Below are 12,342 nucleotides of genomic sequence, written 5' to 3'. Positions count from 1 at the left end.
CCCCTCGCTACACCCGCTAGGAAGGCACCACATAGGGTCAGGGAAACTGGCGCCAAGTTTACCAAGAGGAGGCCCGAGGCAGCCGGACAGAAGGGTTGGTAAGAAAGGCCAGACAAAGGACACACAAAGGGGGTCCTGTGAAGCGCTCCAAAGTTATCTGGGAATTGTCTGAGCCCCTCACCTGGTGAGCACAGCACGACGTGGGCAGCCGTTACCTGCAAACGTGGTCTGGATAATAAGAACTGTGAGTAAAGGCCCTGGACTGCATCACTGACTCCGTGTCGTTACTGCTGCTGCCCTGCACCATCACTCCCATCCTCCGCATACACTGCACTGAGGCTATACTCCTCCCGTGGGGAGTTATGCTACGCTCTGCTGCACCCACAACACCAGCCTCAGCGGTCTGCCCTGCAGCGGCGGTTCACTCTGACCGCAATCCACGGGTGGCGTAGTCGGACATTTAAACATCAAAACCACATAAATAGTTCCGCCACTGGTTTGACCACCCTGAGCCACGGAACCGGGTCGCCGCCACGAAGACTACAACCACCAGCATCCACCAAAAAGGGTCCGGCTCCGGGTGTCCCAAGGCCCAGGGGGCGCGTCAGAACATTTTCATCACCTTTCACAATCACCAATGGGACAAGGCAGGGATGTTCTCTGTCCCCTCTCTTATACATCCTAGTGACGGAGCACCTGCTCTCATCAATTCGCCATAACCCCAATATTAGGTGGATTGAGGTGGGAGGCACCGAGTACAAGTGCTCTCTATTTGCTGATGATGTCCTAGTATATATCACTCAATCACATATATCCATCCATGCTGTTATGGCTGAAATAGATCACTTTGTTACATGGTCAAATTTTAAAATCAATGCAGCGAAGTCTGAGGCCCTCGATGTCTCCCTCCCCAAATCCATATAGGATTCCATCCAGTCCAACTTTCCCTTTGCCTGGCCCTCACAGGGTATCAAATACTTAGGAATTCCTATTCATAGAGACCTCTCCCATCTATGTTATCTTAATTTTGGGCCCTTTATTGAACAGCTCCATACAGACCACGGTTGGCAAGTTAGAACTGTAAGATTCACTACGTGAACCACTGGTGTTTTGTGGAAAAGCACATGTACACTGCGTTCCAAATTATTATGCAAAAAGTGTTTAGGAGTGATAAGGGAAGAATTTGTTTGTTTGTCAGTTAAATTCATTGATGGTGATGTGTGTCAGGGCTCTTTATATCACTGTAAGCAATTGCAGACACCTGTGCTAATTAGTTTGGCAGGTGTGTCCAATGAAAGGCAAGACTACTTAAGAAGGCTGTCTCACATTATTAAGCAGCCTACATTTTCTGCCAAAATGGGAAAGAAAAAGGATGTGTCGGCTGCTGAGAAGCAACAAAGTGTGGAGTGTTTAGGTCAAGGCATGACTACAATCAACATTGTGCGATGATCAGGATGAAGTGTCTTGGCAATCAAGAAGTATGTAGCTGATTCACAGTACACACGTGTGCGTGCTGATAAGGGCAAATTGAGGACTCTTTCCTACAGGCAATTACGTCAGATTGAAAGAGCAGCGGCAAAAAAGCCTTGTCATAGCAGCAGACAAGTTTTTGAAGCTGCTGGTGCCTCCAACGTCCCCCGAACAACAAGATGCAGGGCCTTCAGAGGTTTGCAGCTGTGCATACGCCATCCTGTCGACCTCCTCTATCCACTTCACACAAGCAGAAACGGCTCCAGTGGGCCAAACATTACATGAAGACTGATTTCAAAACTGTTTTGTTCACGGATGAGTGCCGTGCAGCGCTCGATGGTCCAGATGGATGGAGTGGAGGATGGCTGGTTGATGGACACCCCACGCAAACACGGCTACAGTGCCAACAAGGAGGAGGTGGAGTAATGTTTTGGGCTGGAATCATGGGGAGAGAGATTGTCGGCCCCTTTAGGATCCCTGAAGGCGCTAAAGATGAACTCCATAATGTATGTGGATTTTCTCAAACAGCACTTCCTGCCATGGTTCAAGAAGAAGAACCGTGTATTTCACAGCAAGATCATTTTTCTGCATGATAATGCACCATCTCATGCTGCACATAAAACATCTGCATCTCTGGCTGATATGGGCATAAAAGGGGACAAACTTATGGTGTGACCCCCATGCTCCCCTGACCTCTACCCCATTCAGAACCTTTGGAGCATCATTAAAAGGAGTGTCTATGATGGCGGGAGGCAGTTCACATCTAAGCAACAGCTCTGGGAGGGTATTCTGTCCTCATGCAAAACAATTGAAGCAGAAACCATCCAAAACCTGACAAATTCAATGGACGAGAGAGTTCAGAAGCTCCTTTCGAACAAGGGGTCCTATGTGAAAATGTAACATCACCTAGAATAAAGTTTTGAGTTGAAAACTGTTTGATTTCAGTTTCTAACAACCTGCTAATGCTTATAATTTCAAAAATTACCATTTTTTTGGTCTTTATTAAAATGAAAAGGTTGATCGAAAAGTTTGGGGGATCTAAGAGTGTGGCAACCCAGTAGTCATGATTACTTCGAATTCTGACAAAATGAGGGTCATGCTGCAGGTAGTGCAGCAAGAAGGCACTTATGTGTCTTGCGCATCTCGGAGCCCCAAAATTATTTTCCGGGCTAGATGCAGCTAAAAATTATCATTAATTTTAAATCTGGTGAAGCTTTAGTATAGATGGCCTAATAGGATCAGTGCTGCACACTGCTACAAAGCCCAAATTATTTTCCAGTCAAGATACAGATAAACATGATTAGTAATTTTAAATCTGGTGGAGCTTATTATAGATGGCCTAATAGAATCAGTGCTGCACACTGCTACAAAGCCCAAATTATTTTCCAGCCAAGATACAGATAAACATCATTAGTAATTTGAAAGCTTAAAACGGTTGGTAGGGTGATTTTAACCAATCATCAAGCTTTTACTCTCCCCAGGATGACACAGGGGAAGAAAAGTCGTTTCGGATCCATGATTTGTTCATCTTTATGAACGTGAGTCTGTCTACATTATCAGTGGAGAGCCGCGTGCGCTTATCTGTCAGCACACCACCAGCAGCGCTGAACACACGTTCAGACAGAACGCTGGCTGCGGGGCATGACAAGATCTCCAAGGCGTAAGTGGCTAGCTCCGGCCATTTATCCAGATTGGAAGCCCAAAAAGAGCAAGGGTCCAGTGACACAGTCGTGGCTTCAATGTTTACTTGGAGATACTCCTGTACCATCGTCTCTAGGCGTTGACTATGTGTCAGACTTCTTGTCTCCTGTGGCCTTGCAAAGGATGGGCTAAAAAAGTGGTGAAATGATTCCGCAAAATTGATGTTACCAGCAGATACTGTGGTTCTGTTACGGTTTGAGTGCTGAACACTTGACGGTCCCACGGTTGGCAAGTTGGAACTGTGAGATTCACTACGTGCACCACTGGTATTTTGTGGAAAAGCACATGTAAGATTCTGCAACAGTCTCTGCTGATACTCCTGCATGCGTGCATCCCTTTCTATGGCAGGAATAATTTCTGCAAATTTACTTTTGTACCGGGGATCTAACAGTGTGGCAAACCAATAGTCAGGATTATTTCTAATTGTCACAATTCGAGGGTCATGTTGCAGGTAGTGCAGCAAGAAGGCACTCATGTGTGTTGCGCATCCAGGAGCACCAAGTCCCTGTTGTGTTGGTGGCGAGGTAACAATCATGCTTCCTTCCTCTGTCCTCTCCCCCCAACCTCACACAACAGAAATGTGATCAAGGTCTCCCTCATCTGATGAGTCTTCCATCAGTTCGTCCTCCACTTCTTCCTGGGCTCCTGCACCTTCCTCACTAGTTTGGCTGCTACCATGCGCCCTGGTAAAACATCTCCCCCACCCTCACATGCCTGCCGCCTTGGTGCTGCCGACCGTCTGGACCTTGCAGATGTTAGCCCTTCCGCATACAACTCCTCCTCCTCTACTTCCTCCACCTCCTCTTGTGCCACCACCTGACTCCGAATTCTGTTTAACATGTGCTCCAGCATGTAAATCACCGGAATAGTCATGCTGATAATGGCATCGTCAGCACTAAACATCTTCGTCGCCATTTCAAAACTGTGCAGAAGGGTGCATAGGTCCCTGATCTGAGACCACTCCTCCAGCGTGATTTGCCCCACCTCTGAATCTCGTTGGCCCAGGCTATACGTCAGAACGTATTGCACCAGGGCTTGTCGGTGCTGCCACAGTCGCTGCAACATGTGCAGAGTTGAATTCCACCGGGTAGGCACATCGCATTTTAGCCGGTGAAGTGGCAGGCCCAACGACTTCTGTAGAGATGTAAGTCGCTGAGCTGCGGGATGCGAACGGCGGAAGTGAGCACACAGCGACCGTGCCCTCTGCAGAAGGCCATCTAGTCTGGGATAGTGGGCTAAAAATTGCTGGACAACCAGGTTCAACACGTGAGCCATACAAGGCACGTGTGTGACATTGCCCCGGCGAAGGGCCGCACCCAGGTTTGCAGCATTGTCGCACACGGCCTTCCCTGGTTTCAGGTCCAGTGGAGACAACCATTCATGAAATTGGTTCTCCAGAGCTGACCACAACTCCTCAGCTGTGTGACTCACATTTCCCAGACATTTCAATGTAAAAACCACCTGATGACGTTGAGCCCTACTGCCAGCATAGTAAGGAGGTGTGCAGGATCCCTTCTGCGCAGTTAGAAAGCTTGTGGCATGACCAGACAGGCTTTGGGTGCAGGTGGAAGACCGAGAGGAGGTTGAGGAGGCAGAAGCAGTGGAGGAACTTTGACATAAAGAGGATTGACGCACAACTCGTGGGGACGGCAAGACTTGGACAGCAGCCCCTTGTCCTGCTGTCACCATAGTTACCCAGTGCCCAGTCAGCGACATGTAACGCCCCTGTCCATGCCTACTCGTCCAAGTGTCTGTGGTGAAATGCACCCTGTCACACACAGAGTTTCTCAAAGAAGCGGTGATGTTGTGTGCGACATGCTGGTGGAGCGCAGGCACACCTTTCTTTGAGAAGTAGTGCCGACTGGGCATCTGGTACTGGGGCACTGCGACGGACATAAGGTCTCGAAAATCCTCTGTGTCCACCAGGCGGAAAGGCAGCATTTCTGTAGCCAAGAGCTTGCAGATGGTGAAATTCAACCTCTTAGCTTTCTCATGGCTAGGAGGAAATGGTCTTTTACTTGTCCACATCTGAGGGACCGAGGGCTGGCTATTGTGCTTAGACGGGGTTGATAAGGGTGTCCCCGGCAAACTGCCGGTCTGTGAGGAAGATGCAGGCGGACATGTTAGGTTGCCTTGATCCAACGGTGGTGCTATCGATGTCAGACAGCGCTCAACACCAGCTGGTGTTACCACCTCCAAAGAAAATGATGACCTGCCAATCACGCTGGCTGTTGCGGGTAAAGAGGTGGCAGGTCTGCGCCCCAAAACAGGTGTGACTGCTGTCCCCCCAGTCACAGAGGATGAAGAGGCCGCGGATGCACAAGATATGGCAGACGGTGGTTGGCCCGGCCGGCTAGGCCGCATTGTAGCACACTGAGCTTCCCACTGCAACTTATGCTTCATGTCCATGTGCCGGTTCATGCATGAAGTACTCAAACTATGTATTTTTTGGCCTCTACTTAGCTTTTGCTGACAAATGTTACAGATAACACGAGTTGGGTCATCTTTATCGATCTGAAAAAATGCCCAGGCTATGCAAGGCTTAGCACCCATGCGACCTGAAGAGCCACCACAACTTGTGGTGAGAGGCAGAGTTGTGTTTGAGGATGCAGTTGTTGACGTGCTTCCAGTACTACGTCTCTGTCCAGGAAGGCGCAACCTGACCTCGTCGTCACTAGCATCTTCCTCCACCTCCTCTGCTGACCTCATCTCTTGGCTGACTGTGGGTTGACAGTAAGTGGGATCTCCAACCTCATCATAATCACCCTGTGCGTTATCACACCCGTCGTCCTCAGAGCCATCCTGTTCCTGCCCTGACAAAAAACTAAAGTTGTCGCTCCAATCAGGTATTTGAGTCTTATCATCATCTTCCTCATTGTCTCCACCAACAGGAGTTACAGTTTGGGAATGAGGGTCTACATTATGGTCAGAACCTTCTGCGTCTGGTCCTGGATCCGACTCATAAAGATTCTGGGCATCAGTGCAGATCATTTCCTCGTCTGGAATCACAGAAGCGCTGGAGTCGACCTCTGATTCCCAGGCTATAGTATGAGTAAACAGCTCTGCAGACTCAACCATCTGTTCTACCTCATACTCAGACGGGCAGCTGGAGATTTGGGAGCTGTGAGGAAGCAAGTGCGATTGGGGTGACACCTTTGAGGACTGGAGTATTTGTGATGTTGAAGTTGATGTGGAGGAGAGCCCACTTAAAGGAGCACTTGATATCCGTTGAAGCACCTGCTGTTTTTGTGCCTCATCTGGAATTTGTAGCGATTGGCGTGGCCGTAAGAAAGGGATCTTATCACATTGTCCGCTAAAAGAAGTAGACATTTTAGTTTGGCTGGAAGATGGTCTTTCTTCTGCAGATGTTACTGTTGCTTTAACACCTACCCCACGGACACAACCTTTTTTCCCATTCCCAACACGCCTATTCCCCTTTCCACCAGCAGCAGGCCTTTTTCCACTCATTTTGGTGGTTAACTAATTCACAACTCTGGAGTTGTTTGCACAAAAAAACAATGGATGGGAACCGAGCAGAGCTGAGTGGCCAAACTGTGGTATTAGGCCAAAACTATTGGCTGGGTTAGATGCAGAAAAAATTATATTCAATTTGCAACCTGATGGAGGTCTGTATAGATGGATTAATAGAACAAGTCCCACACACAGCTAGAAGCCCAATATTTTTTCAGAGGTAGATGCAGAAAAAAATATATTCAGTTTGCAACCTGATGGAGGTCTGTATAGATGGATTAATAGAACAAGTCCCACACACAGCTAGAAGCCCAATATTTTTTCAGAGGTAGATGCAGAAAAAAATATATTCAGTTTGCAACCTGATGGAGGTCAGTATAGATGGACTAATACAACAAGTCCCACACACAGCTAGAAGCCCAATATTTTTTCAGAGGTAGATGCAGAAAAAAATATATTCAGTTTGCAACCTGATGGAGGTCAGTATAGATGGACTAATACAACAAGTCCCACACACAGCTAGAAGCCCAATATTTTTTCAGAGGTAGATGCAGAAAAAAATATATTCAGTTTGCAACCTGATGGAGGTCTGTATAGATGGATTAATAGAACAAGTCCCACACACAGCTAGAAGCCCAATATTTTTTCAGAGGTAGATGCAGAAAAAAATATATTCAGTTTGCAACCTGATGGAGGTCTGTATAGATGGATTAATAGAACAAGTCCCACACACAGCTAGAAGCCCAATATTTTTTCAGAGGTAGATGCAGAAAAAAATATATTCAGTTTGCAACCTGATGGAGGTCTGTATAGATGGATTAATAGAACAAGTCCCACACACAGCTAGAAGCCCAATATTTTTTCAGAGGTAGATGCAGAAAAAAATATATTCAGTTTGCAACCTGATGGAGGTCAGTATAGATGGACTAATACAACAAGTCCCACACACAGCTAGAAGCCCAATATTTTTTCAGAGGTAGATGCAGAAAAAAATATATTCAGTTTGCAACCTGATGGAGGTCTGTATAGATGGATTAATAGAACAAGTCCCACACACAGCTAGAAGCCCAATATTTTTTCAGAGGTAGATGTAGAAAAAAATATATTCAGTTTGCAACCTGATGGAGGTCTGTATAGATGGATTAATAGAACAAGTCCCACACATAGCTAGAAGCCCAATATTTTTTCAGAGGTAGATGCAGAAAAAAATATATTCAGTTTGCAACCTGATGGAGGTCTGTATAGATGGATTAATAGAACAAGTCCCACACACAGCTAGAAGCCCAATATTTTTTCAGAGGTAGATGCAGAAAAAAATATATTCAGTTTGCAACCTGATGGAGGTCAGTATAGATGGACTAATACAACAAGTCCCACACACAGCTAGAAGCCCAATATTTTTTCAGAGGTAGATGCAGAAAAAAATATATTCAGTTTGCAACCTGATGGAGGTCTGTATAGATGGATTAATAGAACAAGTCCCACACACAGCTAGAAGCCCAATATTTTTTCAGAGGTAGATGCAGAAAAAAATATATTCAGTTTGCAACCTGATGGAGGTCTGTATAGATGGATTAATAGAACAAGTCCCACACACAGCTAGAAGCCCAATATTTTTTCAGAGGTAGATGCAGAAAAAAATATATTCAGTTTGCAACCTGATGGAGGTCTGTATAGATGGATTAATAGAACAAGTCCCACACACAGCTAGAAGCCCAATATTTTTTCAGAGGTAGATGCAGAAAAAAATATATTCAGTTTGCAACCTGATGGAGGTCAGTATAGATGGACTAATACAACAAGTCCCACACACAGCTAGAAGCCCAATATTTTTTCAGAGGTAGATGCAGAAAAAAATATATTCAGTTTGCAACCTGATGGAGGTCTGTATAGATGGATTAATAGAACAAGTCCCACACACAGCTAGAAGCCCACTATTTTTTCAGAGGTAGATGCAGAAAAAAATATATTCAGTTTGCAACCTGATGGAGGTCTGTATAGATGGATTAATAGAACAAGTCCCACACACAGCTAGAAGCCCAATATTTTTTCAGAGGTAGATGCAGAAAAAAATATATTCAGTTTGCAACCTGATGGAGGTCTGTATAGATGGATTAATAGAACAAGTCCCACACACAGCTAGAAGCCCAATATTTTTTCAGAGGTAGATGCAGAAAAAAATATATTCAGTTTGCAACCTGATGGAGGTCAGTATAGATGGACTAATACAACAAGTCCCACACACAGCTAGAAGCCCAATATTTTTTCAGAGGTAGATGCAGAAAAAAATATATTCAGTTTGCAACCTGATGGAGGTCTGTATAGATGGATTAATAGAACAAGTCCCACACACAGCTAGAAGCCCAATATTTTTTCAGAGGTAGATGCAGAAAAAAATATATTCAGTTTGCAACCTGATGGAGGTCTGTATAGATGGATTAATAGAACAAGTCCCACACACAGCTAGAAGCCCAATATTTTTTCAGAGGTAGATGCAGAAAAAAATATATTCAGTTTGCAACCTGATGGAGGTCAGTATAGATGGACTAATACAACAAGTCCCACACACAGCTAGAAGCCCAATATTTTTTCAGAGGTAGATGCAGAAAAAAATATATTCAGTTTGCAACCTGATGGAGGTCTGTATAGATGGATTAATAGAACAAGTCCCACACACAGCTAGAAGCCCAATATTTTTTCAGAGGTAGATGCAGAAAAAAATATATTCAGTTTGCAACCTGATGGAGGTCTGTATAGATGGATTAATAGAACAAGTCCCACACACAGCTAGAAGCCCAATATTTTTTCAGAGGTAGATGCAGAAAAAAATATATTCAGTTTGCAACCTGATGGAGGTCTGTATAGATGGATTAATAGAACAAGTCCCACACACAGCTAGAAGCCCAATATTTTTTCAGAGCTAGATGCAGAAAAAAATTATATTCAATTTGCAACCTGATGGAGGTCAGTATAGATGGACTAATAGAATGATGCTATGCCCAAAAGATTTTACTTCACTAGGTGCAGTAAAAAAATTGGTATTCTATACACAGGTGGTATATCTTGCAACACAGATAGGCTACTCCACTGACTAACACACTCTGCAATAGGCCAAAAAGGATTAGCTTTGCTAGATTCAGCCAAATGCTGTGAAAAAAACTTGCACAGCACTGGCACAGACCTGCCTGGCAAAAACTGATAGGAACTGATGTAACCTAGTCCTGAAAAGGACTCCAATTACAATTAGTCTTTACTCCCACAATCTATCTATTTAAGAGCACAGACCTGCCTGATAAAAGTCGTAGGAAATGCTGTAACCTAGTCCTTAAAAGGACTGCAATCACAACTATTCCCTACTCCCAAGCTATCTGTAGATTTGTGCGAAAATTGGCTTGAAATTAACAAGGTATAGCGCACACAGCAACAGCGGTGCCGTCTAACACGCAGCTGCAGCAGTGAGAAAATGGTGGCGACGGGGAAAATGGCTGGGTCTTATAGGGCAAGGACATGTGACATACACTGCCAATGACACATGCCCTTGCTTGTGTGAAAAAAAGCATTTCGCTCCGTGTGTGCGCTGCTGATAGGCTGACAGATTGCACCTCCCCACTGCAAATGCGGGAAAGAGAAAAAAAAAATTGAGATCTTCATTGTTCCTGCAGAGATCCATCCCCTGCCCCTCCCCCCACCCCGCTGTACACTCAAACTGCGTATTAACATTAATTTTCATCATTACTGAGAAAAAATCCAGTTATGATTTTGGTGCACGAACAGTTATCGAACATAACCTCGAACAGCCGAATTTTTCTCAAATTGTTCGTGTTCGCCGAACGGCTCGAACACCGTCCAAAACAGCTCGAATTTGAGATTGGCGAACAGTTCGAGTAGAACAACGCTCATCTCTAGTTGTGATTGCTGCTTTGGACTCCGTTTTGGAGGATGAGATTCTTAAAGCTCAGGAGAATGCCCCATCTAACACTCCCCATGGGAGGTTGTTTGTGCCTAGGACCTTTAGGAGAGATTTGTTTGTTGAGTGTCATGAGTCTCGGTTGGCAGGTCATCCAGGAATTTCTGAGACCAAGAGACTTGTGGGTCGCAGTTTTTGGTGGCCTGGATGGCAGAAGGAAGTCATTAAGTGGGTGTGTCAATGTACTGTGTGTGCTAGATCCAAGTCTTCGCATGCTCCTGCTGTGGGGTTGCTTTGCCCTCTGGAGGTTCCTAGTGCACCTTGGACACATCTGGCTATGGACTTTATTACTGACCTTCCCCCCTCTGAAGGTTTCACGGTCATCTGGGTGGTCGTGGACCGTTTTAGCAAGATGTGTCACTTGGTTCCCTTCATCAAACTGCCTTGCGCTAAGACACTCGCTAAGGCCTTTGTCAAGGAAATTGTCAGACTACATGGTGTTCCTACTGACATTGTTTCTGATAGGGGACCTCAGTTCGTGGCTCGTTTTTGGCGTGCCTTTTGTGACAGGTTGGGAGTTCATTTGTCGTTTTCATCCGGATATCATCCTGAGTCTAATGGCCAGACAGAAAGGAAGAACCAGGATGTTGAGCAGTTCTTGCGTTGTTTTGTGGCAGACAATCAAGAGGGGTGGTCTGAGTTTCTGCCACTTGCTGAATTTGCTCTTAACAACCATACATCCTCTTCTGCTGGGTGTTCGCCTTTTTTTTGTTGTTCTGGGAGACATCCGTCTTTTGGGTCATTCTCCAAATTGGTATCGGCTGTGCCTGAGGAGGAGAGTTTTTCCGGTGATTTGGAGAGAGTTTGGACAGATGTAAGTGGTAATCTTCAGGAGGCTAACAAAAAATCTAAGAGGTACTTTGATAGGAAACGGCAAGAGGTTTTGTTTGCTGTTGGTGACATGGTTTGGTTGTCCTCTAAGAATCTGCGATTGAGGATTCCTTCTAAAAAATTGGGTCCCAAGTTCGTAGGGCCCTTTAAGGTGCTTCAGATAGTTAACCAATCTGCTGTTAGGTTGGAGGTTCCTACCTCCTGGAAGATTAACCCGGTGTTTCATGTTTCTCTGTTGAAAAGAGCTGACGTGTCGGATGATGACGCCTCTGCCACTGTTCCTCCGGTGGTGGAGGACGGGGAATATGAAATTTCCCGCATCCTAAATTCTAGACGGTATAGAGGGAGTTTGCAGTATCTCGTCGCTTGGAAGGGTTTCGGACCTGAGGATAACTCATGGGTGAGGGCGGATGATATTTCTGCTTCCAGACTTGTCAGAGCGTTTCACAGGAGGTTTCCTGATAAGCCTGGGCCTAGGGGATCCGGAGGATCCTCTTAGAAGAGGGGGTACTGTTAGAACTCTCCTGTTAGTTTTTTTTTTAGTTTGCTGGTCACATGACCATTTTTGCCTATTTAATCCGGCTCCGCCCTCCTTGCCTTGCTGGACTTCATTGTATTTACTACTCTTGAGCTAGCTTGGTGCTCTGTTACCGTTCTCTGTTAGTTTTGCTAGGTCTTCTGACCTCTATGCTTTTTGTTGTGTGTTTGTCTTTGACTGCTACTATTTCTGCTAGAAGGTGTCCAACTTATCCCAGTCCCCAGTTCTTGTAGGGATCCCTCCCTCACATCTATAGGTCTTCGTACAGACTAGCCGAGGACTTTAGCGGGTCTGAAAGCAGGATCAGGTTCCCCGTTACATCGTAGGGATCTAGCTTAGTTATATTGTAGGGACAGATCTCCTG

This window comes from Phyllobates terribilis, unplaced genomic scaffold (genome assembly GCF_046119375.1).
Source record: "Phyllobates terribilis strain yellow unplaced genomic scaffold, ASM4611937v1 Scaffold_11__3_contigs__length_659146591, whole genome shotgun sequence".
Lineage (NCBI taxonomy): Eukaryota > Metazoa > Chordata > Amphibia > Anura > Dendrobatidae > Phyllobates > Phyllobates terribilis.
The sequence above is the reverse complement of the archived record's forward strand: the minus strand, read 5'-3'. Positions refer to the sequence as shown.